Source organism: Lepisma saccharinum, chromosome 26 (assembly GCF_977018435.1).
Source record: "Lepisma saccharinum chromosome 26, izLepSacc3.1, whole genome shotgun sequence".
NCBI lineage: Eukaryota > Metazoa > Arthropoda > Insecta > Zygentoma > Lepismatidae > Lepisma > Lepisma saccharinum.
In genome coordinates, this window is record NC_139254.1 from 45,189,896 (window position 1) to 45,215,365 (window position 25,470).

General features: G+C 36.1%; 1 long non-coding RNA gene across 2 annotated transcripts in view; it reads right to left on the reverse strand.

Moving 5' to 3' along the window:
- The window catches only part of LOC145979554 (uncharacterized), a 64,161-nt gene that overhangs the window by 23,178 nt on the left and 15,513 nt on the right, over nt 1-25,470 (reverse strand). Inside the window, exon 2 of one of the 2 annotated variants that reach the window (XR_014440789.1) lies at nt 14,383-14,530. This is a non-coding gene — a long non-coding RNA (uncharacterized LOC145979554). Of the gene's footprint in view, nt 1-14,382; nt 14,534-25,470 lie in introns of both variants that reach the window. The other variant, XR_014440788.1, reaches the window with a different exon arrangement.

The window sequence follows — 25,470 nt, forward strand, 5'->3', positions numbered from 1 at the left end:
CGATTTCAAGACAAGATATAGTTAAGTGTAGTAACAAAAGGTATAAATGAATTCTTCCAGGCTGATCTGATCGAGATGGCTTCTCCAAGGGGGACTTTAAAAAAATTGGATAAGATAAATGAAATATATGCTTACAGTTATTGATACCTTTAGCAAATATGCATGGGCTGTTCCCTTAAAATCCAAGACTGGTACTTGTGTTACCGAGGCTTTTAAGTCTATACCAAAATATTTACAGACAGATAGAGGGAAAGAATTTTACAATTCTACATTTGCTAAGTTAATGCAACAACATAATATTAAACATTATTCTACATACAGTGATCTGAAAGCTAGTATAGTGGAACGATTCAACAGAACATTAAAAAATCGCATGTGGAGACAATTTACTCTACAGGGCAATTATAAGTGGGTGCAAATTTTACCCGAGCTAGTTTATGATTACAACAATACAGTACACAGTACTATTCACATGAAACCTGCTGAGGTAACCAAATCTGATTTCTACTGTTTATTGTAAAAAGTATAAATATACTACCAAAAAGCCAAAGTTTAAAATAGGGGATCAGGTAAGGGCCAGTAAATATAAACAGTTATTCGAGAAGGGATTCACTAAAAATTGGAGTACGGAGTTATTTTCAGTGGTTCAAGATTTACCAGAGAATAGAAATACATATATAATAAAAGATAATCATAACAAAATATTGAAAGGGAGATTTTATGAAGAGGAACTTAGTAAAACAAAATACCGAGATACATATCTAATCGAGAACATATTGAAGAAGAAAAATAATAAATTGTATGTGAAATGGCTAGGTCTGCCAGACAAAAGTTGGATAGAAGCAAACTAGGTGATTCTTTGACACCAACATGGAATGTGGTACAGCGTTTACCAGATGTAGTGGAAACTAATAAAAAAATGGAGAGTTGTTACCTGATAACATAAGATGCCTCATTGCAGGCCAATCAGGTTGTGGAAAAACCACTTTGCTGGTTGATAATTTCTTGCTTGCCCCCAATTGGCTAGATTGGAAAAATAGACACTTGTATGTATTCTCAAAGAGTTTAGAACAACCGAAATACCAACAACTCATGAAGCTGTACGAGGGACTGTGCATAGATACATTTGCATGAACAATAAAACCTCTCGACCAATGTTTGAAAAAATCTGTTGTGGTATTCGATGATGTTATTCTGGAAAATCAGAATGAAATTAGAATTTTTTTTTACACAGGGTCGTCACAAAGAAATAGACTGCTTTTATTTAGCTCAAACTTATTCCAAAATTCCCAAACAATTACTACGAGATAATACAAACTTAATCTGTTTGTTTCGTCAAGATGATACTAATTTGAAACATGTATACGATGATTATGTGGGAGGAGACTTAAATTACAACCAATTTTCAAAATTCTGTTCATCCTGTTGGAACAGCGACGATTTTGGATTTGTTACTATCGACATGACTCGGAAACCTAACAATGGTAAGTTTAGAAATAAAATCAACGACTTTTTAAACGTTGAAACGATATAAAATAACCATTAATAAAAAAATACGACAAAACATAAAATAGAAGATAATTCGAAATTACGAGAGTACTTGTCCAAACGTTTCAAAGGTTGGAAATCAGAGAATCGAGTTTTTTACGAACAACACAAGCGTCAAGACCAACCTATTATCGATGCAATCAGTGGTCTTGGTAAAGAGATTAAGAGTGTTACAGAACAAAATAGAAACCTCACCAATGAATTGGTACCTCTTACTGCTAAAAATTATGCAGATTTCCTTCCTACGCCATTATCTAGTATCCACACTCCTCTGATACTCAAGGAACCACCTGCTAAAGCAGCTATAGAAGAATCAGAGAAAATCGAGTTGGGTTCCCTGGCAAGGGATTACCTGAGTACAGGAAAATTCGAAAAAGATGAAGTATTTGGTTTGTATCGAACTATGGAGGGAAATGAAGGCGTAGTATTGAAAATTGGCAAGTCTAAAGTTACATTCGAAGGGGACAACATAAAGATTAATTTGGGTGGGAGAAACAGCTGGTCCAGATATCCTGGTACCGTAGGTCTATGGGAGCTTATTACCAAAAAACAACCAAAACATTTTACAGAAGATGATTATCAAAGTTACTCTGAAATTTTGACACTCTCTGATACTTTGTATCAAAATAACGATGACAGTCAAAAGCGTGTGAAATCGAGCAGCGGGGATAAATACAAAAATCTGATTAAAACTATTTGGAATCAATAAAAACCGGTAGTGGTATAAAACAATACAATACTTTACCTAAGGAATTTGTGTGGGTAAACGATGTGAGAAAACTTATAGATAGGTTGCTCGTTATAGCAGGGGAGGAAAATGCTGGGAACAATAATTTCCATAATGAAAAAATGGGTATTGTAAACATAATTAGTGACAAATTAGCTAATTTTATTGTAAACGATCCTAAAGGTATAGTATACTTAATTAAAATTATCAATATTTTACCTCCTAAATTCTGGAATATATCAGAGGGTCGAGGTTTAGTGAATGATATTATTCATAAACTTCCGTTCGAGTTACACGTACCTGGTTACCAATATTGTGGTCCTGGTACAAAAGTTGAGAAACGAATAGAAAAAGGGGACAGAGGTATTAATCTTCTGGATGCAGCTTGTAAAGAACATGATATTGCATACAACACACACAAAGATCTGAAAGATCGTCATGTGGCTGATCAAAAACTGGAAGAGCCAGCTTTTGGAAGATTAACAAGCAAAGATGCATCATTGGGTGAAAAAATAACAGCGTTGGGTACAACTATTGCTATGAATACAAAACAAAAATTAGGGTGGGGTTTGTAATATAAATACCCTGAAAAATAATAATAATAATAAAACAACATGAAACCAAAAGGAGTTGTAAGCCAAATACCATATCACGATCTTCAAAATTTAAAACTTAATTCGATTTTAACTAAAAAAACAACAAGAAAAAAAAGAGGCAATGTATAGCCAAAGGGAACGGAATGAAATTATTACTCAGTACGCCACAATTAAAACGATTGCAAAATGCAAGAAAGAAAACACACAGTGGAGGATTTATATTCAGCATTCCAGCTATCCTGGCTGCATTGGCGGCAGTTGGGAGCTTGGCTGGGGGTAGTGCTGCTATTGCCAAAACTGTGATTGATTCGGGGAAAAAAAAATAAGGCAGAACTAGAAGAGCAAAAGCGTCATAATCTTGCCATGGAGAAAAAAGGGCAAAGGTGTGAAGTCTAGAGCACTCAGAAAATTAAAAAAAAGAAGAAGCACTCACGAACCAAGACATTGAATCTTTAATTAAAATATTTAAAATTAAACACTTCAGGGGGGGTTTCATGTCTGATTCTCTCCCTAAAGGTAGTCCTTACTCTCGAGAACGTGGCGTGGTGAATTTGGACAAGTCCGAAAACGTTGGTACCCACTGGATATGCTATTATAAACAAAATGACAATGCTTTTTTTTTTTCGATTCTTTCGGAGGGGTACCCCGTACAGAATTAATTCGTTACTTGAAACATGTTAAAATTTATTACAACGACGATCGTATTCAAGATTTCGATCAAATTATATGTGGTCATGTTTGCATTACGATGCTCATGCCCGGTTCGCTCAACCATCTTTAAAACGTTCTTAACGAGTTGATAGTTAACGCATCATTAAAATCTTAGCAGCCTGTTAAACTTTTAATAGCCGTTACTTATAGCGTAAAGTAAGAGACGTTTGCTTTGATGCCGTTGCTTCATACTTGTTACGAGAATTGCAACGTTTTCATTGTTGCACCGTGACAGAGATGTGCGTAACGGTTTGGCTATTGGTATGAAATGGCTCAGGAACAGGAAAATAAATAAGTCATGTGTAACACATTAAATATATGTTAAGAAATTAAAGTTAGGTATTTACGTCCGCACACAGAAAATGTTATGTATTAGGATTAATAGTTACATTGGAATTTCGTAAGTTAGATTTAAATGAGTGCCTACCGACTGCCAATAGAAGATCATAAATATATAAATAAAAACTACTGTTCTAGGTTAGGGTAATCTGTTTGAAGTTTGATAAATTTAATTATATTAAAATGGCATTGCAAAAGAGGCCTAAAGGTGGAAATGAACGTGTGTTTGCTATAATAATTTTCCTCAACAAGAAAGAACATTTCACGAAATGTACACCATGCAACTTACTGTGCCATGGCAATTAAATAATATGTAAATATTGCAAGTCACTTCTATTGGCATTGATGTGAATGTGGCATTGCAAACAAAAAATCTACTGTTTCCAAATAATCACTGACAAAAAAAAGAAGGCACGTAAAATGTTTATCAGTATGATTACCGTTCATGCATATGTACAAGGGACGTTTCTGAATGGTGGTGTTTTTGTTTCGTACAAATATTTTTCAAAGAAAAAATATATATAATACAATACGATATTTTATATTTGATTTATCATAAATGGTAAAAAGTACCAAGTACACTGTTAGACAGTATCCTCACCACTTGTACGAACGTACCGTGCAAAGAATAATTTCCGAATGCGTGGTAGTGTGTTTTACAAAACAAATATGCATACTTTTACAATGTCCATGCACGAAACTACATTACCAGAAACAGCTTAGGATTAAGCTTTTTTCTTAATGAAACATACATGTGTAGTACGGTACTTTACATTATGCTTGGTTATTCATTATGTGATGAAATTGTAGTCATTCAGAAAATGTACCTTGTACATGGAATGGTTGATTAATATGATATGTTATAGTTGATTTATCATAACTGGTCAAAAAACAAAAAAAACAAGTGCACTGTTAGACAGTACCATTGTCACTTGTACGTACATGTATGTACAAGGAAAAATTTCCGAATGGATGGTAGTGTTTTTTTCAAACAAATATGTATACTGTTACAATTTCCATGCACGAAACGACAATACCTTTAAACTGCTTAGGACCTGAAGGTTTTTTCCTTAATGAAACATATATGTGTAGTACGGTTCTTTACAATATGTTTGGTTATTCATTATGGGATGAAATTGTAGTCATTCAGAAAATGTACCTTGTACATGGAACAGTTGATAAATATGATATTTTACATTTAATTTATCATAACTGGTAAAAAATATAACAAGTGCACTCAGACAATATCATTACCACTTGTACGTATGTACAAGGAATGATTTCCGAATGGATGGTAGTGTGTTCTATGTCACTGCACAATGTCAAAATGTTACAATGTCCATGCACGAAACTATATACCTGAAACTGCTTAGGACTTCAAGCTTTTTTTCTTAATGAAACAACATATGTAAGCTATATTACATGATTAGATGGTAGTCGTTCGTAAATGTACCTTGTACATGTAACGGTTGATTTTTTTTTCAATTTTTAAGTGCTCTTTCAGTTTGTTATGAATACGATTTAATTTCCATTTGCACCGTTATATGTCATCCTATTTTCAATATACTGCATAATAATTGTTTTGATTTTGTGATTATATTAAGACTCACGTTGTATTAAACAACATGTTTTATTCTACAGTACTTACGTACAGCTACGAGCTAAATAAGTAAATAGGTTAGGCAGGTTTTCTTTATTTCTGTACTTGGTTAGGTTAGGCAGGTCAGGTTTGGTGCTTTTAGCATCTCCAGATTGCTACAGATGTCACTCGCCGCTTGTGATTCAGAAACATTTGTGTCGAACATTCTCGTCACTGCAAAATCGTCTTTTTCCATTATGTTAATTGGAGTAGGTGGATAATAATTTGAAAAGTTTGAAAGAACAATTCCCTACTACTTTGAAAGATTGCAGGCTACATTGTGTAATGTCACAAATTTATTTTACATTGAATGAGAGTACAGGACGTGTATTGCCTATTTCTAGGAGAGTTGCTTCATTTTAATTTTATCTCTTAGGTTTTCTGACGTTTTTCAGTTTAAAAAACAACATAAAATTGGAATGGTAGTTATAAGAAGACATAAGCATAAACACAAGAAACCACGACTTTCTCCAGTTTCTATGTGATCCACTGGAAAACGGCGTGGACGACGACACCGAATATTTTGGTGAATAACTTCACCTTATACAAATTGAAATATGTAAAAAGAGGTTACATTATTTTAAAAAGTCATGCGATATTTTGTGTTTATGGTTACAGTGCATTGAAGGTGGAAGACCAATATGCATTTTAAAAAATCAAGTTCGTATAATTAACTATAAGCATATATTTTTGGCTAGACAGGCAAAATTAATAAAATTTGAATAATGTGTGATGAAAATTAATAAAATTTGAATAATGTGTGATGATCACGATGCCATTATTGACAAAACTTTAAAAAGTACATTGATACAATATTTCTCATTTAACTTACATGTGATTTCTGATTTGCAGTACGAATTTGTAATATGAAATACGAAATGGGAAAATTATTTTGCTGTAGAAAGAAATCGAACTAGTGTATGTTTTGCGATGGTATGAAAATAATGTGTTCAAATCGGTTTGGGATAACCTTTCAACACAACAGCTGGCATACGCAATTTTGCCATCTTATTTCCGACACAACACAACGCGCTGTTAAGCACTTTAATGAAGCAAAAGAGTGCCTTTAGATTTAACGACGACATTAGAGGTCTGTTAGCCTTAACGAAGGTTGGAGAAATGCCTCAATGTGCTAATGTAGCGTTAACTTGATTTAACGCTTCTTTAAAATTTAACGCGCATTGAGCGAACCGGGCATCAGAATTTTAAATAAAATACCAAACATCAAATTAAAAGATTTTAAAAAAGCTGTATTATATATTAAATATGGGAATTTTTCATCTCTCCAGCGAGACTTCGGTTTTGAAACTACATCTTCACGATGATATTATCTATCCAAAATCCATAGCTCTGAGAGCATTCTAGAGCATGTATCTGATACCGAATGTAACTACCTACAACAATACTATATTAGTAGGTAATGAAAAAAAATAATTATTCCTTCTGGACAGTATAACTTATCTACTTACAATTTGAACTTCTAACCACTGTCTTGCTTTCTCAAAATTCTGTGGGGTGTAAGGGGTGACCTTCCACATAGTACACCCAAATGTCAACCTCACTTCCACGTTAGTACACCCTGGACTGAAGACTAACGAGGCTCTGGCGACTGGCCCCATGGTCAGTATAATTTTGTTTGTGTTGTCCTGTGTTTTGTCCTTATTTGTGCTGAGTGTTCTTTGAGACCTCGGCTTTTAACGAAAGTCAGAACATTTTAATATTTTATGATTTTAATTAAGCAACGTTAGAGTTATGTGAAACGGTAAGGGGCTGGACCCCGTATAGTGTGACGGGTGCAAAATAGCCTTAGTGCTGACGCATCCAAAATTTTAAAATCAAAATCAAATCAAAATTCTGTAACACACAGAGTAGAGATTGTAACTACCAATGAAACAGTAGACTTATCTACCATGGGAGAACTTCTAGGATTTGAGAACAATAGCAAATTAGAACCAGGTGTTAGGCACATAGGTAAATTTATACCAAAATTCTTAGCTATTGAGACATTGAATATTCACTGCAACATTGCCAAAGGTATGATTATCAAAGCAGAAGAAAATTCGATTGGCAGCCACAAGGAGACAGGCATTATTGCTACATTTAAACCGAATTCGGAATTTATGGAACCTATCTTCCATTCCCCAATCCCACCAGTCTATTTCCCTCTTTGTATTGATAAAATTAATTACATAGAAATAACAATTACGAATCTGAAAAATGAAATAATCGATTTTGCCGGTTCTAATAGCACTGCGATAATAGAAATTAATATTTAAAATATATAAATAAATACCAAGATGGAAGATATCGAGAGTTATGAATTACAGTCCTTCCCTCCAAACAGGAGGACATTTGCAAATTTGAATCAGCTCAATAAAGAGATACAGTATGACATCACGGTGGGGGACGGATCCATTCATCCACATAGATCTGATCTGTGTATAAAATTTGATATTGTAAAACAAAGTAATGGTGAAGAATATCCCCCATCCGGGGCTAATATAAAACTTATAGATAATTTTGTTCCATTCTTATTTTCTCAAATTGAAGTCAGGAAGCATGGTACAGTAATTGACAGGATTGATTGCCCTGGAATTACATCCACTACAGTGGGGACATTGAAACTGTACAAATCAGAGAGTGCATATTATAAAGTTGGTGGGTTCGAAGCTGGAACAAAAATTTAAGCAAAAAGTCACACAGTACTGTTCCCCATGAGATTGCTATTTCGATTTTTCTCTGATTATAAAGAAATTATGTGGAAAGGTGGTTTGAGTGTCATATTTCGCAGAGCACCCAATGATCATAATGCCATCATGAGATACAAAACTTTGAATGCAGATGGAACAGCTAATGAGGCTAGTTTACCCGAAGCTGCGAAATGTGTGATCCAGTCTATGGAGTTACGAATGCTTATAGTTGAATATGAATCGAATTATGCTCTCAAATACAAAGCCAACATTTTGAAAAATCCCCTAATTCCGATACAGTTTTATACATACCAATGCATTCAGAGGTCAGTGGAGGGTAAATTGTTTGAATTTGACCTTACTAATCAGTTCCAATCTTTGCAATATGACATGCCAGAGTTTGTAGCTGTGCTGTTTCAAACAGGGAGAGATGACAATCAGGAAAGAGATAGCAACCAGTTTGATAATTGTAAAGTTAAAAATGTGTATCTGAAGAATGGCGGAAATGAAGTATTTCCTCGTGAAAATTACAATTTAAACATTACAGAACAAGATTTTTTGAAGTTATATGAAGCTTATAGTGCTTTTAAACGAGTAACTGAAGGTAACATAGACATGTATTATAATCCAGATGAGTTCATAATTCACAGACCAATGTTTTTAATAAATGCGTCAAAAAGAAAATTGGCAGTTATAAATGATCGAACTAATATTAAATTAGTATGTGAATTTCATGAAACTCTACCTGAAAATACAATATGCAGTGCAATTTTATTTCTGGAGAAATCATATATTTAAGATGTAAAAAATGAAAGAGTGATAGAAAAATTTTAATAGGAGAGAATAATGTATAAAAAATTAGACTACGTGTAGGATTTTTTTTGTTATTTTCAAAATTTTGGTTTGATGTTAGGTTTATTTTATTCACATGTGTTGAGTGCAATTATTATTAATTTCTAAACTAAAGTGTCACCAAGGCAAAGTATGGATTCCACACTCGAGAATACACCTCTTGTCGTCATGTGGATCAAGGGCTACTTTTTTTATTTTATTCGTTGTAATCTCATGGTTTGAGCTTTGTATTCTATTATCCTCTCAAAGTATCCTCGACTGTGAAGAAAGGCAATCAATATTATCCTGGAATGTTAGTTTGTTTTCCACGGTATCTTTGCACGTTCCTTTTGCTTTCTTCGTGACGCTGCTTTCTGTTCTGAATGTATACATCTTCGAACGCAAACCAGCGAACTCAACAATAATATCACCGTTACATTCATCTTTGAACTTACCGAGAACCTTCTTGTTCTGGGAAGGAATTCCAAATCTGTTAGGTTGAGGATAGGAAGAAGTGTCGAAATACCCAAGCATGGAAGGATGTTTAAGATCTTCGTAGAGGTTAGGTGTTTGTATGTCATAAATAAAACTATCGGTGTCTATGTACAAAATTGACAGCTTATCATTATAGAAAGGTTTCATAATATTATAATGAAATTCGAACATGTACAGTTTCGACAAATCGAGAACTGTTGCAGGTATTACAGATTCCACTAATGTAATTTCCGGTGAAATGATTATGGTGAAATACTTTCCGATTCTCATCCATGAAATGATGATCACTCACCGGACACGTTTCAATGTTATTGTAAGATTGAAGTTCATCACTGGATAATGGAAGCATTGATTTCGATTGGCATAAGAAGCTGCCAATGTTCTCAACCTCCTCCACCATCTTTTTAAAAAGGAGTTCAATAACATAACAGTCCGCGATATATATATGGTTTATCTATCCTATCCTGCCAAACAACATATCCAAAAATATTTGGATCATGAAGCTGGTACGGTGTTGTGGAAGAAAATTCAGGATCCGGATCGCAATAAGACGATGGTTTGAGAAAAGCCTCAAAGTCTGCAATGATAATGGCCGGATGTTCCAACAAGGCCTCGTGCATTTTAAATTCTTCGAATTCATTTGCTTTGGGCATCAACATGCGAGCCGGTCTGTTGACTCCACAGTAGACTTTATGTTCAGCAAGTTTATGTTTGGCAATTTCTTGATTTTTGAAATGTTGGTAATTACGTTGGTAATTACGTTGGTCACGATCGTCAAATATGGTTAAACACCTTGGACAAACTTCGATGTGTGCATCAAGCTTGGTTGCTTGGCTTCTGACCAAGCGGGAGAGTGAACGAATTAGCGTGTAATGTTGAACATCATCGTCAGCGATGAGAAGCAGATTGATTTCCACGGCTTCGTCATCAACAATATTAGTTATCCTAACGGGATGCACAAAATGCTTAACTGAAGCATACGAATAAACATTTATAGCTAATCGTTTTTCTTCCCTGTTTTCAAACTTTGTTATGTCAGAAATAGCAACAGGGCATTCAATGCCTGTCATAGCATATTCAATCTCATCGATATATTTCTTATAGTGACTAACCTGTTCCGGATGATTTGAACAATGAACCGGGCAAAGTGCTGCTAAAATGCACCACATAAAACACTTATTGACGGTGTTATAAATGTTCAGCATAGCTTTCTTATGCTGAATTTCTACCGGAAGTGGAACATAGCTTGAAGCAGAAGAAGGTGTAAATTTGTTTACATAAGCGATTAATCTGTGAGGACTTCTACATAAAGACCAACCTGATCCCTTGGTCTCGAATTCATCGTGTTTCCTAATCAATTCACTAGTAAGATTAGAATAAAAAACATTCAAATTATCAATGTCTGCCAAATAAAGAACTTGGTTCTTCGTTTTGTGAAAAAAAATATTTCTTGTACCATCGGTTTTCTCATATTTACAGATTAGATCAACATATACTTTTATGGAGTTGTTTTCCAGTTTATTTTTCAAAATATTTATGATAGATGTTTTAATTTCATTAAGAAACTAGAAATATCAAAGCCAGGTTTCGAAGTAAAAAGAAAATCCAGGAGTTGGTTGTTGAATGCAGATCTAATCGGCTTTTGGTCATTAGACATCTTAATTTGTTTGGAAGTAGAAGCTTCAGTTTCAGTTTCAGGATGATCAATTTTTCTTTTCAATGTTCCATGTCCGGTTGATGCTTTGCAAATTTTCATGTGTTTATTTAAATTAGCAATGTTAATTATTTTTCCACATTGAGTACAAGGCTTAGTAGGTAATAAACGATTTATTGTTGAACCTGTTTCGCTACATCTTTCCCTATGCTTGCTAATATTAGTTTTGGAGATGAATTGCCCACAAATAACACATTCGATGAACTTTGTAGATGACATTTTTTTAATATGTTTTAAGTAAATAACAATAATACGCACAATCAACTCAAAATTCAATAAGATTCTACTTACTAAAAAAAACACTTCTAAACTTACGATAATTGATAGAATGTAACTTAAAAAAACAATAGTTATAATTATAATATTTTTTTTCAGCTCTGGTATTTTTATATAAATTTTCTCGGGAAAAAATACAAAATTCAATACAAATACAAATTCATACAAATTCAATCTGTGTGAAAAACGACTTGAACCACCTTCAAAATAAAATAATTTTAGCTATTACGATAAAATTTTCAGCTATGTTATTTATACAGAATTTCCGGAGACAACAAGTAACATCTGATCACATCAAAACTCAAGCTGATCGAAATTTCTATGAAAAAAAATCACTTGATACACTTTTTTAAACTTAAAATAATAAATAGTATGTAGGTTTAAACTAAATTAAATACTTAACTTTTAATACTGCAACAACACATCCGTACTCTTCAAAACACTCTCACGATACTGACTGATCTGTAATGCGAAAACCCTTTAAGTAACCTAAGCGCGGATGAAAACATCCGAAAGAGTAAGTCAATCAGAGGACACCCACTACGTCATAACCAACAACAAGTTAAATACGGGTCTGCGTAATAACTTGTTGCGTAAACATTGCGTAATAACTTGTTGCATAACGTGGGTGTGCGTGGGTGTGCGTGGGTTTGCGTAGGTGGGTATAGGTGTACGTGGGTGTAGGTGTAGGTGTGCGTAGGTGTAAGTGTGGGTGTGCGTGGGTGTTACGTACTTTAACTCGAAAGAAATTATGACACTCGTACGAAGTATGAGGTGAAAAGAAACACAGATTTGCAATAGTATAAAATCAACAACAACATCATCAAAATAGGTTTTTCATTGTAGTTAAATTAATAAAGACAATAGGCCTCGTACCAAGTATTACTTTGAACTCCCAAAATATATGTACTTGAATACTTAAAAAAAAACTGGAAAAACTCACAGGTGTCTGTCAAGTAGACCGGAAGTGGACCGGAAGTGGACCGGAAATAAACAGGTGTAGGTGGGTGTGGGTGTTGGTGAGTGTAGGTGGGTGTAGGTGTGCGTTGGTGTAGGCGTTACGTACTTTAACTCGAAAGAAATTATGACACTCGTACGAAGTATGAGATGAAAAATCACAGTTTTGCAATAGTATAAAATCGACAAAAACATCGTCAAAATAGGTTTTCCATTGTGCTTAAATTAATAAAAATAATAGGCCTCGTACCAAGTATTGATTTGAACACCTCTGATTACACTACTAATTCTATTTAAAAAGATCAAAAAAATGGTAAAGGTGACAGGCGTCGAAATTTTAATAGTCGCATTTATTTCATAGAAACTCTGGCCGACCTCCGCACAACATGTTACGACGCCAGGGATTGCAGGTTCGAATCTCGGCCTGGGCATCGGTGTTCTTTGTGAGTGTTCACTCATCCTTATCTTCGCGATTAGCCAAAAGTAGTACAAATGCGAAGTAAAATAAGCCAATCTTAGGAACTCTGAATTTTTGTCTGCAATTTTAGTAAACAAAGTTCCATTAAAATTACCTCTTTCATTAGATTTCTATGACATATGCTAGCGAACATTTTTCGATTTCTTGATCACGTTGGCACTACCCATCATACTAGCTGCCAACCGCCACTGCACAAATGTGAATGTTAGCAACATTTGTATCTTGTTGGATAGGTGATGACTCAAGGAAGTAATTTAAGTAATTTGCTTCGTGTCATACCATTTTTGTTATTAATACGTTGCCTAGTAAACTAAGAGTGTATTTTTTTTTATCACCACTCGTAAGTTTAGACCCACCCGTTAATTACATGTGATTGTTATTTGGGAAAAACTTTTTTTTTCAACGAACCACTTATTTGTTAGATATCAGAAAACGCTGAAATATGTGCCATACAATGAGCAGTTTTTTCTCAATTCATCTCTTTATTTGGAAAATTAACATTTTTTTTTAAAAAAACAATAGAAATTCAATTATCTCGAAAATTACTAATTTTCGGACAGGGTATCATATAGTCAAATTTATTGCAAATTGCCTCTACTTTAAGCCCTTTCAGGGAATACATCTAATTACAGGTCACCCTGTATATATATATATATATATATATATATATATATATATATATATATATCCTACATGTCTTTATTTCCATGTTTTAAGCTGATTTAATTACTTGTGTGTGTATGTATAGAGGTGGGTTGCGTTAGTATTTCTCAATCACATTTCTATGTATCTGTTTCGGGGGTTGGGGGGTCAGAATCGAACTTTGGGCTTAACGTTGGTGGCGGGATAGAGTTTTCAATCTCATAAAAATAGCGTCCAGGATTATTTACTAAGTAATTATTATGTTTGCGAAATCACAAATATTACTCTTCATTGCTATGCTTCTCAGTTCTCAGGAGTTTACAAGAGTGTCCTTAACTTGTAAATGTTAACAAACTTGATAATTGGGAAGGGGGAGAGCAAGTGCCCTCCTTTGCCCCAGCCAAGTTACGCCGATGTTAGTAACTTTTCACAGGAAGTTATGAATAATTTCAACTTCGATATGGAGCGACCATCTTCTTACATCATAGAGTTAGGAAACAATTTATTAGGTCTATATAGACACGTATTGTTTTTCCTCTCTCTGGTTGAACATTTCGTTATGGAAATTTGGAGGAAACAGTTGTTTTTTTTTAAATCCGTGTCGAAAATATTAGAAAATATATCAGGCTATCGGAAAACTCGCTTCACAAAGCCTTGTATGCGCTTGTGATGGCGATTACTCTAAATATTTAGTTTAACAGATACAGTTAAATAGTTAGTAAACTTGTGTTGGATTTACCTCCTTTTCATGAAGATTAATGAAGCACAAAAGTGTAAACAAATATTGACAGTTGAAACTCATGGTTGTGTATAGAGTCCACCTTTCCTTTTATCCTCAGAGTAGTTCTTCCTCTTTCACTCCTTGTAGACAACCTCTTAGTCTTTCTCTGCTGATAAAAATAAGAAATTGCAAATCAGTCAGGCCACACTTACACACATAGATGTCACTAGAGTGCGCGTCAAATCTCCTGGATATGGCGATAGCCAATAGGAGCGCACTGCAGCGGTGCCATGTCGAAATCTCACACTGAAAAGAGACAGCGTGGTTGAAACAGGTTCTGAATTAGGCAACGCCGCACGTCTGTGATTCGCTGGCGCTGTTCAGCCGTTCAAGGCCATATGCAGGAGATTTGACGCGCAATCTAGTTTTCAATTATTGTGGGAATACAGTTTTAAGTGCATTAGTACATGGTAGAAAAGCATTCCCAAATCACTAGCGTACGCATGGATTTTTTTTTCGGAGGAGGTTGAATTGTAAGATGCATTTTAGGGGTGGGCGCTGCACATTATTAAATATTTCGTAATTACCATTTTTAACCTTCATTTTAAAATTTACAAAATGGTAATTCGGGCCACTTTAAGGGGGATTAGCATTTACCACTTTGGTTTTTCCAGAGTTCTTTCTTTTACAGTTTTCATTTGAAAATTCGGATTTTCTAAAAAATCGGTAGGGGCTGAAGCCCAATTAGCTCCCCCCTGCGTACGCCAGTGTCTCAAATATACATTATTCAGTAATTGGCAACAATAACTTTTCACCTTCGAACTAGAAGAATTTTGATCACTGGAACAAGAAATCCTATTATAGAAATAAAACATTCTTTGTGACAAAATCAAATCTCACCAGTTGCGAAAAGTTAAATAAACAATTCGGTGAAATTAAAGAGTTTTACTTTCAAGTGAAAATGTAAGATTCTGTAGAAATTTTCCCCCCTCCAAGAAAACTACGAGGTGTACTGTGGTTATAACATACAGAAACACAAAATTTGCTGTGCCTTTTATCCAAGCACCATCTTTTGAAAATCATTTAGGTTATATCAACATGGAAGATTAACCTGGTGTCATACATCATTAAGCTAGACCCATCAATTGATAATCCATAACAATTACTGATAGATCCACATACAGACTCACAGCACAGGAATCAACCTGAACTGGGCAGGTGGCTCAATCCGATGACAAAGACACTTGAAACTTGCAAAAAGGCTCAAGACTGTGCAAAAAAAGCTCTCTTTATCTAGTTGCAATATGCTGACTGTCGAACAACGTTGTTTTTGAGACGTTTTACGGATATATTATTTGGAAACATGATATTTCGTCAATTTTTGTGGATGACATTCGTTTGTTCGATGGTGTCAAATCTCATGAACTTGACAATTTCTTCTTGAATAAGTTTTCAATATTTTTGTTCTTTCTTAATTTTCTGGCTGGAACTACAGTCCATCACAGACCCTGGCCTCCTTCAGAATCTTTCACCGTCCATCTCTATTCACAGCCTTCCTTCTCCTAATTCCCATCCCAGGGAACTTAGGTCCTCTTCTACCAAATCGCAAAGGAGTCTTCCTACTTTTCTCCTCCCATCCATATTCGTAAATGTGATCTTTTTACACACCATGTTATCTGGCATTCGGTATATATGCCCCAACCACCTTAATCGTGTTAGTTTGATTTCATTCACAATTTCTATGTCCTGATAAAGCTGATATCGGCCCATATATCCTCCTCAGAATCTCCATTCAAAGCTTCCGATCACTGACTCGGTCTTCTTGGTTTATTGTCCATGATTCACATCCATACACTAAAATAGGTCTTATTAACGTATTGTGTAGTTTAACTTTTGTTTTCCTTCTGATGTACTGAGACTTCATATGTTTTCTGAGTCCAAAATAACTTCTACTTGACAAACTTCTCCTGTGTTCAATCTCTCTTTTCCGTTATATATGCGCCAAGATATTTAAATTCCTGGACTCTCTCAATGGAGAGTCCAGAAGTTCAAAAGTTTCAGTATTAGTAGACACTTTAGTTATTTCCATATATATATATTTTGTTTTAGCTGCATTTACTGTGAACCCCATATTTTGTGCTGCATAGGGAAGGATAGCTACAGCTTCGCGCAATGTTCTTGTTGTTCTGGCTATTATTGCTATATCATCTGCATATGTCATAATTTGCACTGATTTGATTATTACGGTTCATCTAGTTTCTATGCCTGCTTCCCTGACAGCCTTTCCTAACGCAACATCGAATAGCATACATGACAGGGCATCCCCTTGACGTAATCCTTATTTGGTTTCAAATTCTTCGTTCAGCTGGTTTCTTATTTGTACTCTACAACGTACTTTTTAGGGTCTTTTCTACTAAGTTTGTTAGCTTCTGTGGGATGTCAAATTCCCTCATGGCTTCGATTAGCTCTCTCCTTTTTATGGTATCATATGCAGATTTAAAGTCTATGTAAAGGTGATATGTGTTTATTCCTTTGTCTTTGCACATATTTGTCTGATTGTACGCTGAAATTTGAGGAAACTCCTCGGAGAGTTGTGAAATTGTGAGACGGCATTTTGCTCGAACAATTTCTTCAATTTGTTGGACGAGTTCGTGTTTATCGACCACCATTGAAGATTTTCCTTGACCTCCCTCATTATGCATATCTGCACGCCCAGTCTTGAATTTCCTGCACCAGTGTCCCACAACACTATCGCTAATAACGGAACACGACACAATCGACAATGAATTTCGGCTGCGTTGACTCTTTCTGCTTGAAGGAATCGAATCACGCCACGCACTTCACAACTGGCGGGAGAAGTAACACGATCGTATATGTTCGTCAGTTCCTACTTGCGCACTGTTGAAGCAAATGGAGTGCGGTTGTGTGTGGAGTGCGGTTACACATTCCTGCTGGCTACTGTGCATGCGCCATGTAGCTGCGTTTATGTATTGCTTTTTACGAGCCCCCGTATGTATGTGATCTGAGGTGGATTTTCCGTCTCCAAAGCCACACTTGTAGTCACCTATTATTTTATTTACATATATGGGGAAAGTCTTCGGAACAGCATAGGTGTGTTTCACCTACGTCACAAACGGTTGAATTGTGGCTTCAAGCAGCCATGATTGAGGCCAGTTCTTGTGAGCATTCGGAATTCAAGCGGGCGGGCGGGATATGCTGCTAACATAGGCATTCGTGATTTAAAACAAACGTGCAGATGGTGCAGATGTAACGAACTCAACTTGGTGGAGTTTGACCTTGCAAACGACAAATAAAATTGGCCCACAAACATGGCGGCTTTGCGCATCCTGACGTCACATGAAACCCACCTATATTAAAAAAAAAAACGTATCCAGTGTTAAGTTTCTTAATTACTCAATAGTTTCCTGTTTGTAGACTATCTCCTTTCTCATATATGGGATATATGATACCGTCCTCCAATTGTGATGGGATTTCTTCAGCCTTCCATATTCTATCTAGCAGCTTTGCATGCTTCCCACCTTAAAGTCCCTTCCATAAAGTTTCATTATCTTAACATTTTTGCACTGTACTTATTACAGAACTCTTTGTTCTTGTATGGTGAAATTCAAGTGAAAGATCCCGATTGGTTAATTTGATTACTTGTGATTATGTAATTGACTAGTTGTTATCGGTTTCTGTATGTTTGTATGTACGAGGTTAATTGTATTGGCTTTGTTTATGGTTTTTGTGCATAAACTTATCTTTTGTGTGAGTGCTTATCTTCCTTCTGTAATTGGAGGTTTTTACCTCTGTTGAGGGCAGTAAATACATAAATGAGTAAGGAACTGCACAGTTAATTTGAACTCGGTTCGACACTGTTCTATGAGAGAAAGCCTTTCACACCAAATATCCAACTGAAGACAGACGATAAAAAGTGGCGTCCTGTTGTTATCTAGCAGCGAAAACCTGTTGAACGCTTTGAATGTTTTGTTGTTGTTTTTGTTATCGTGTGTTATCGGGTTTCACGAGTTCCCACTGAATGTGTCCTTGTACATATCACAAGAATTTTGCACTGGCGGTGCTCGGTTGAAAGGAAAGGGGATCTCCACTTCTATCGTTCCCTACCTGGGAAAGGAAGTGCTTCCTTTGAGAATATATCAGCTTTATTTTGTGTTGCTTTCCTCATAATTGTGGCTAATAGTGACGATGAGGTTGAATGATGAAGAAATGAAAAATTGATGAAGAACACAAACAGGCATGATACGGCCTCCATGACGGAGTGGTTATCACATCGCGCTACGACGCCAAGGGTCCCGGGTTCGAATCATGGCCTGGGCATGGATATTTGTGAGTGTCCATTCATCAATTTCATCATATCATCACTCATTTTCATCTTCGCAAATTAGCCAAAAAGTGGCACAAGAAGCGAAGTACAATAAAGCAAATCAATCAATCTCTCGAACCAATTTCTAGCCCATACATTTTTTATTTAAATTTTTAATAACAGCAGTAAATATTCTCAAGAAGACTTAGGTGGGCAGGCCATGTGGCACGAATGGGAGAGGAAAGAGGAGTTTACAGGATTCTTGTTGGGAAACCTGATGGTAAGAGACCTGTAGGAAGGCCAAGACGAAGATGGAGGGACAACGTTGAGATGGACCTAAGGGAAATCGGTAGAGATGGAAAAGAGTATATAGAACTTGCTCAGGATAGGGAAAGATGGAAGGCCTGTGTTGCTGCAGCCATGAACCTTCGGGTTTAAGAAGGCTAGGGAGTTAGTTAGTTAGTTAGTAAATATTCTCCTACAACGTTCTTCAAATCACTCGTCCATCTTTTTAGATTGTCTACTATGCTCAATGTCTTGTTGGAATACAAGCCTACCGACAAATATCGTTTGAGGCGAAAACTAGCAGATGAGCCAGTTCCAAGTTCAACTGGAAAACCCAGCAGGAAATCTAGTCTCATGTGATTCAGGCATTACACGGGGTCAAGGCCTTTACCGTATCGAAATCAACTTGTATTTCTGAGGCCAAAATCTCATTACCCATGTTAACAACTGAGGCTGTAAAGGTTCACTTAGCACATACAAGGACAACACACAACCCTACGGAAGATTATATTGGCTGTTGGCCCAGACGCCAGAACCTCGTTGGCCTGCAAGACTGCAATTACCGTGAACTACGTGAAAGTGAGGCTGACTTTGGGCACCTTCTCAAAACGTCTTAAAAATATCTTAAAATTAATAATAAAGTTGATCTAACACAATAACATTTTAACCCTACTCAGACTTTTATATATTAACCAATGATTATTCTGGACTCCGAATAATCATTGGTCCTTATCTGGTATGATATTAAATCACATGTAAAGAAAATGGAAATAACAAATCTATATATATAAAAATGTATGTATGTGTGTGTGTGTATATATATGTTTGTTCCGGCATAACTCTGGGACGCCTGGAGCAATTTCAACCAAACTTGGTACACGTATCACTTGCAATCTGGCAAGAATATTTTTGGGGTAAGACACCCCTGGCACCCCTAGGGGTGGGGTGGGAAGGGGTGACATGTAAAAATAATCGGGAACCACCGATATTAAATCCAGCACAAAGAGACATCCCGTGACTCTATGCAATTCCGCACAACGATAGTGTTTCTCGGGTTGTCTAACATTCAGGCTGTGTTGCGAATTAAATCGGTATGGGGGTGAGAGGGGGTGAAAAATGAAATGCCACAAATTACCTAGATTAGTGTCGAATCCATAGTTTTCGGAGTCGCTAAGCTAATTGGTGACATTTAAAATTAGTTACATTTTACACTATAGTTAGAATTCATTATTTTCCTGTCTAATACAAAATTGGGATAAATAAATACCCAGGCAACACTGGGCAATCAGCTACTAAAGGATAAAGAACAAAGATAAGCGGGGGAATCCGGTAAATATTTCGCGGAACTGACGTTCCGGTATAATTTAAGGCACCGGGACAATAGCGCATACCTACGAATGTGTGCGGGTGGAAGAGGGCATTTTCGGGGGTGCACCCCTTCATTTCTCAAAAGGTCACCCCTTACAGCCCTAGGGTCGGATTTAAAGTGTTTTCGCTTCTAGGCCAGTGTGTAGATGGCTCTCTTGCTCTCTTCCCAGTTTCCTGTAAGTGTTTTAGGAATTACGAGGACGCGGATATACTAAAACAATAGTTCAGTCTTTTCGTTAAGAGGGACTGGGAGATGGGAGAATTCGAGGATGGAAAGAAGGGGAAAGAAGAGGGGGAAGTGTCTCTGGCTCTCATTGAAAGTTCCATGGTAGTAATTATCTGAATGGACAGAAGGAAACCAAGGAACAATCTCAAGCAGGATGGAGCCGTCGGGGAGTGGTTAACACACCACACTATACCCTGTCCCAGCTATCTCTGGAGCAGGGCTGCTCATAGCAGCAGAGGAGGAGGATGCAAATCGAGTGGTGAAAGTGCAGCGTTGACAACCGTGCGGTCCTAACCGTACATGTACGAAAATTTCATGGCATGTATGGACGTACGGTCCACACCTTAGTCCTTACGCTAAATGTACGGGTTATCAATATTTGCACTTCCTGTTATATCCCTAATATTTCCCAAGAAACTGTTAAACCAATTGTACGGACCTGGAAGCAAAAATACGGTCCGTTTGCCATGTGCGTTCGGTATTGTCGCTTTCAAAAGTTGGCAACGATGCAGATCCAAGCAGGGAAAGCGGGTAATTCCAGTCGTCCATTACGCAATCTCGTTTCTCTCACTGTTCATTGGTGGAGCCGTCTCGAGTCACTCCTTGCGCAGAGACTTGTTCTTGTTCGGCTGGTCTACGGTTAGCTGGTACAGGCTAGCGAGCGGAGGCTAGGGGCAGTGGTCAGAGGTATATTCTGATAACACTCTGCTCGGATTTTTTTGTTTCCCAAAGTAGTGGTAACAGTACGTTTTTTGAAGATTTTATTCGGACACTAAATCATAACTGGGGCAGCGGTAACTCAGTTGGTATAGCATCTTTCTACCACACGGAAGACCCAGGTTCGAATCCTGGGCAGGTAACCTGGAGCAGGAAATTTTCAAGTCATTTTGCTCTTTCTGTGAGACTCTAAGACCTACCCAACATCGTATCAATTGATACCTGGGGGTAAAGGCGGCCGGGCGTGATGCTGATCATCATCCTAACTATGGCCGAGATTAAGAACATGTGGAGCTCTACCTCCACATCATGCCATATGCCTTCATGGCATGTGTGCACATGCGCAGGGGCTCCTTTGCCTTTAGCAAAAAGTAATTTAATTAGCTTTAAAATTTATTTTGTTAACAGGCCCGTACTGGGTTTACATTTATTATTAATATTTTACTCTTAATTTAAATATTTCGTTTGGTGCTTACTAAATCAACTGAAATATTCTTAAATATGCTAACATTTTTAAAAATCAGAAATGCAAACTACTAATCTTTAATCATAACATATGTATTATTATTTTTAATGGCTTTTTCTTTATTTCCTCATTTCAAAATTTGTAGAATGTACGTAAATATTCCAAACCATGGCATAAGGAATATAAATTAAGAGTATTTAAAAATAATATCCTTAGAAAAATATTTGGACCTAAAAGGGATGAGGAGACAGGTGAGTGGAGAAGGTTTCATAATTTAGAACTACATAATTTGTATTCATGTCCAGATATTATTAGGATAACTAAATCAAGAAGACTTAGGTGGGCAGCCCATGTGGCACGAATGGAAGAGGAAAGAAGAGTTTACAGGATTCTTGTTGGGAAACCTGATGGTAAGGGACCTGTAAGAAGGCCAAGACGAAGATGGAGGGACAACGTTGAGATGGACCTAAAGGAAATCGGTAGGGATGGAAAAGAGTATATAGATCTTGCTCAGGATAGGGACAGATGGAAGGCTTGTGTTACTGCAGCTATAAACCTTAGGGGTTAAGAAGACTAGAGAGTTAGTTAGGTAGTTAGTTTTGGCATAAGAAGAAAATATCGGAGGACGCACATAAAATGTCACTGGGCTTCGGGGGGAGGGGGGACAACAATCCTGCTTAGTTGAAACTTCCATATTGGATATTCCCTACTTCCTCCATCTTAAATTTCAACGCCAAATGATTGACATGCTAGAACCTACTTCTAGTGAGTTGTCACACAAGTAAATTCAATAAACTGATGATTTGTTATTCTGCTAAAACTTGAAGGTGAACAAAGTAATAAGTCTCTTCTAGGTTCAGCAAACAGCAAAAAAGTCATGCTATCGAACTCGAACTACTAATTTATTCATATGACATTATTAGGCTGACCCTATATTAGAGTCAGAAAGTGCTAGAAAATGAACAATTGCATTATAGGTCATTATTCCGTAATTTAATTTTTAATCTATCTTCAAGCCATTTCTTTTACCCTCAAGTAAGCGAATTTAAGTAAGTAGGTTGTATTACTTTTATTACTAGTGTTTTTGGGTGCTTTGTAGTGGTGAAATTGGATTTGCTTTTGTATCTAGTTTAGCTTGTGAATTTACGAAATCGAGCATGAATATTTTTTAGTTATGTTATTGTTTGATTTGATTTGTTATTTACCGTCGCTTTTCTGCCATTTTTGACTAATTGATATCATGCGGATGAGTCATGACATGGTAAAATTGATGAAGGGTCACTCAAGAAGAACATCCATGTCCAAAATCCGAGACCTCCGGCCAGAGACGCAACCACGATTTCTTGTCTGGGTGGGGGACAAGTACCAGGATAAATGTACCAATTAGCCTATAATGATGATAATAATAGTTTGTTTATTTAAAGTACTGAAAACAGTTACAAAAACCTCATACAACACTATGTCACAATGAGGAATATAAAAGAATTAACTGATAATGGTTTTTACATCAAATCACATGCTATACCTAAATATAATAATTTAAGGGAAGCCATAATCGAAATCATTGATTAATATTTTTATAAATTCACCACCATTTTTCAATTTTACTCATAATAATGCATTTTTTCTTGTTTTATATTTTGGAACTATATAAACTATTGCATTTCTAAAGTATTCACTATCAGTCCTATTTGACAAGATGTTTTAATTTGATTTTATCTTTCCTTCTTAAGCTCAAGGTTGTTACATTAGAAATTTCCAACCACTCAATATATTTTAGTGACATGTAACTTTTCTTCATTTTCATACAAAGTAACCTAATAAATAAATAATAATGATATTATTGTTATTATTATTATTATTATTACAACTACTAGGCTACTACTAGTGGTGGTAGTAGTAGTAGTACTATGAAAAACATTATTATCCTCATAAATTACGCTAAAAGGGGGTAGAAGTCGGTACTAAAGCATTTGTTTGGAACAAACGATTTGAAATATTTTTTCAACACGTTCAATTTCACATTAGCTAATAATGGAAAACAAGCACACAAATTGTATTCTTCAATAGTAGAAAATGAATGATAAATGCATTCCGAAGGTAATTCTTTTTGTACATATAACATGTATCACTTTCATGTACAAGATATGTTTTACACATATGCAACATGGAGTGACAGAAAATAAGAACATAGATATGCAACATGCTAACACAAAATTGTGTGTGTATTCAAAGTTTATCCAATACATATATACAACACATATTATATAAATACATTACAAAAAACAATTACATTGCGAGCGAAATGAGCAAGAAAATTCCTAGATCCAATTTTTCCAGACTGGAAACAATATTGATTTAATATGGCGCAAATAATTTCACTGGGGGCGACATGGCGACAGTCCATGACCGACTAAGGCATTGCGAGCGAAGGGAGCAGAACAATTTTACGAAATGTATTTTTATTTGCATAAAATTTGAAATCGAGGGGGGCTCCTATGTGCCCCCTACAGGTGTCCTTGGCCGTTAATGTTTGCCCCCCTATTTGCCCCAAATAGGGCGCAAATAATATCACGGAGCACCAAGGCATTATCTCTTTCACAAATGTGCCCCCTACAGGTGTCCTTTGCCGTCAACGTTTGCCCCCCTGTGGTTGCGCCACTGCCCCCGGCGTTGTAGACCACTACACCATGGAGGTTGGTTTTGTGTTGTTGTTGTAACTTAGAGCAAGTATTTTATTACATCAATAAACTGACAAAAAAATTAAAATGAGAAAAATGTCCTTTGGGGTGGGGTCTAATTATTATTATTTGCGAATCCGACGTCCCGCCCTTTTTAGGGAAAACTGGGTGCAATTCACTTGTATAATTTACCCTCCTCCTTTACGTTGTGACGTGTGGTTAGCATAACTAACCCTCAGTTGTTATTGGAGGTTTCCATGTCTGGGTTACGCTACTCACTCGTAGCTCCCCAATTTCCTCACGATGGTGAGTGGCTAAACGGTCTCATACACAGGCCGAAAGTTGTTACGCTTGCCCGAGGAGATTCGAACCTGCGCGCGTCCCATAGCCGAAGCCCAAAGCATGACGTCTTAACTGCACTGCCATGGTGCGGGACAATATACTGTATGCATTGTATAAAAATATAGAGTGCCTTCTTCTTAAGACAACACTTCGCCGCTGTCTATATAAGTGAGGATTGGACATTACACAATTCGAGGTTAATTTAGTGATTTGAAAAACTTAGTGATGTGACACACTTTTTCTACCTAGCAGAGTCAGAAATCATTGAAAACTGGTGGGGGGAGGAACTTCTTAATCTACAAACCTCCCTCACAAACATATGTGTAAGTTATACGATATATATATATATATATATATATATATATATATATATTTGTAATGTTATTAAAAGTAAAAATAAATTACTCAATTAGAAAATATTATTATTATTTAAGTAAGGGAAATTATTTTTTTACTTTTGTACATGTCAGATATTGTAGAGCAACTAACTAATTCCTTTACTGACTGGTTAAAGATGTTAATAAATTATGAAATAGTTGAAGTGGTCTCATTATGTGTAAGTTTTTGTTTAGTTTGTGCTTTATGTTAACTTAAATCAATTAGATTTCAAAGTTATTATTTTCTTTCATTCTTGTTTTACTGTTATTGTCCGTATTGATGTAGATCTGTTAATGTCTCTTGAGAGAGAAAGCATTCA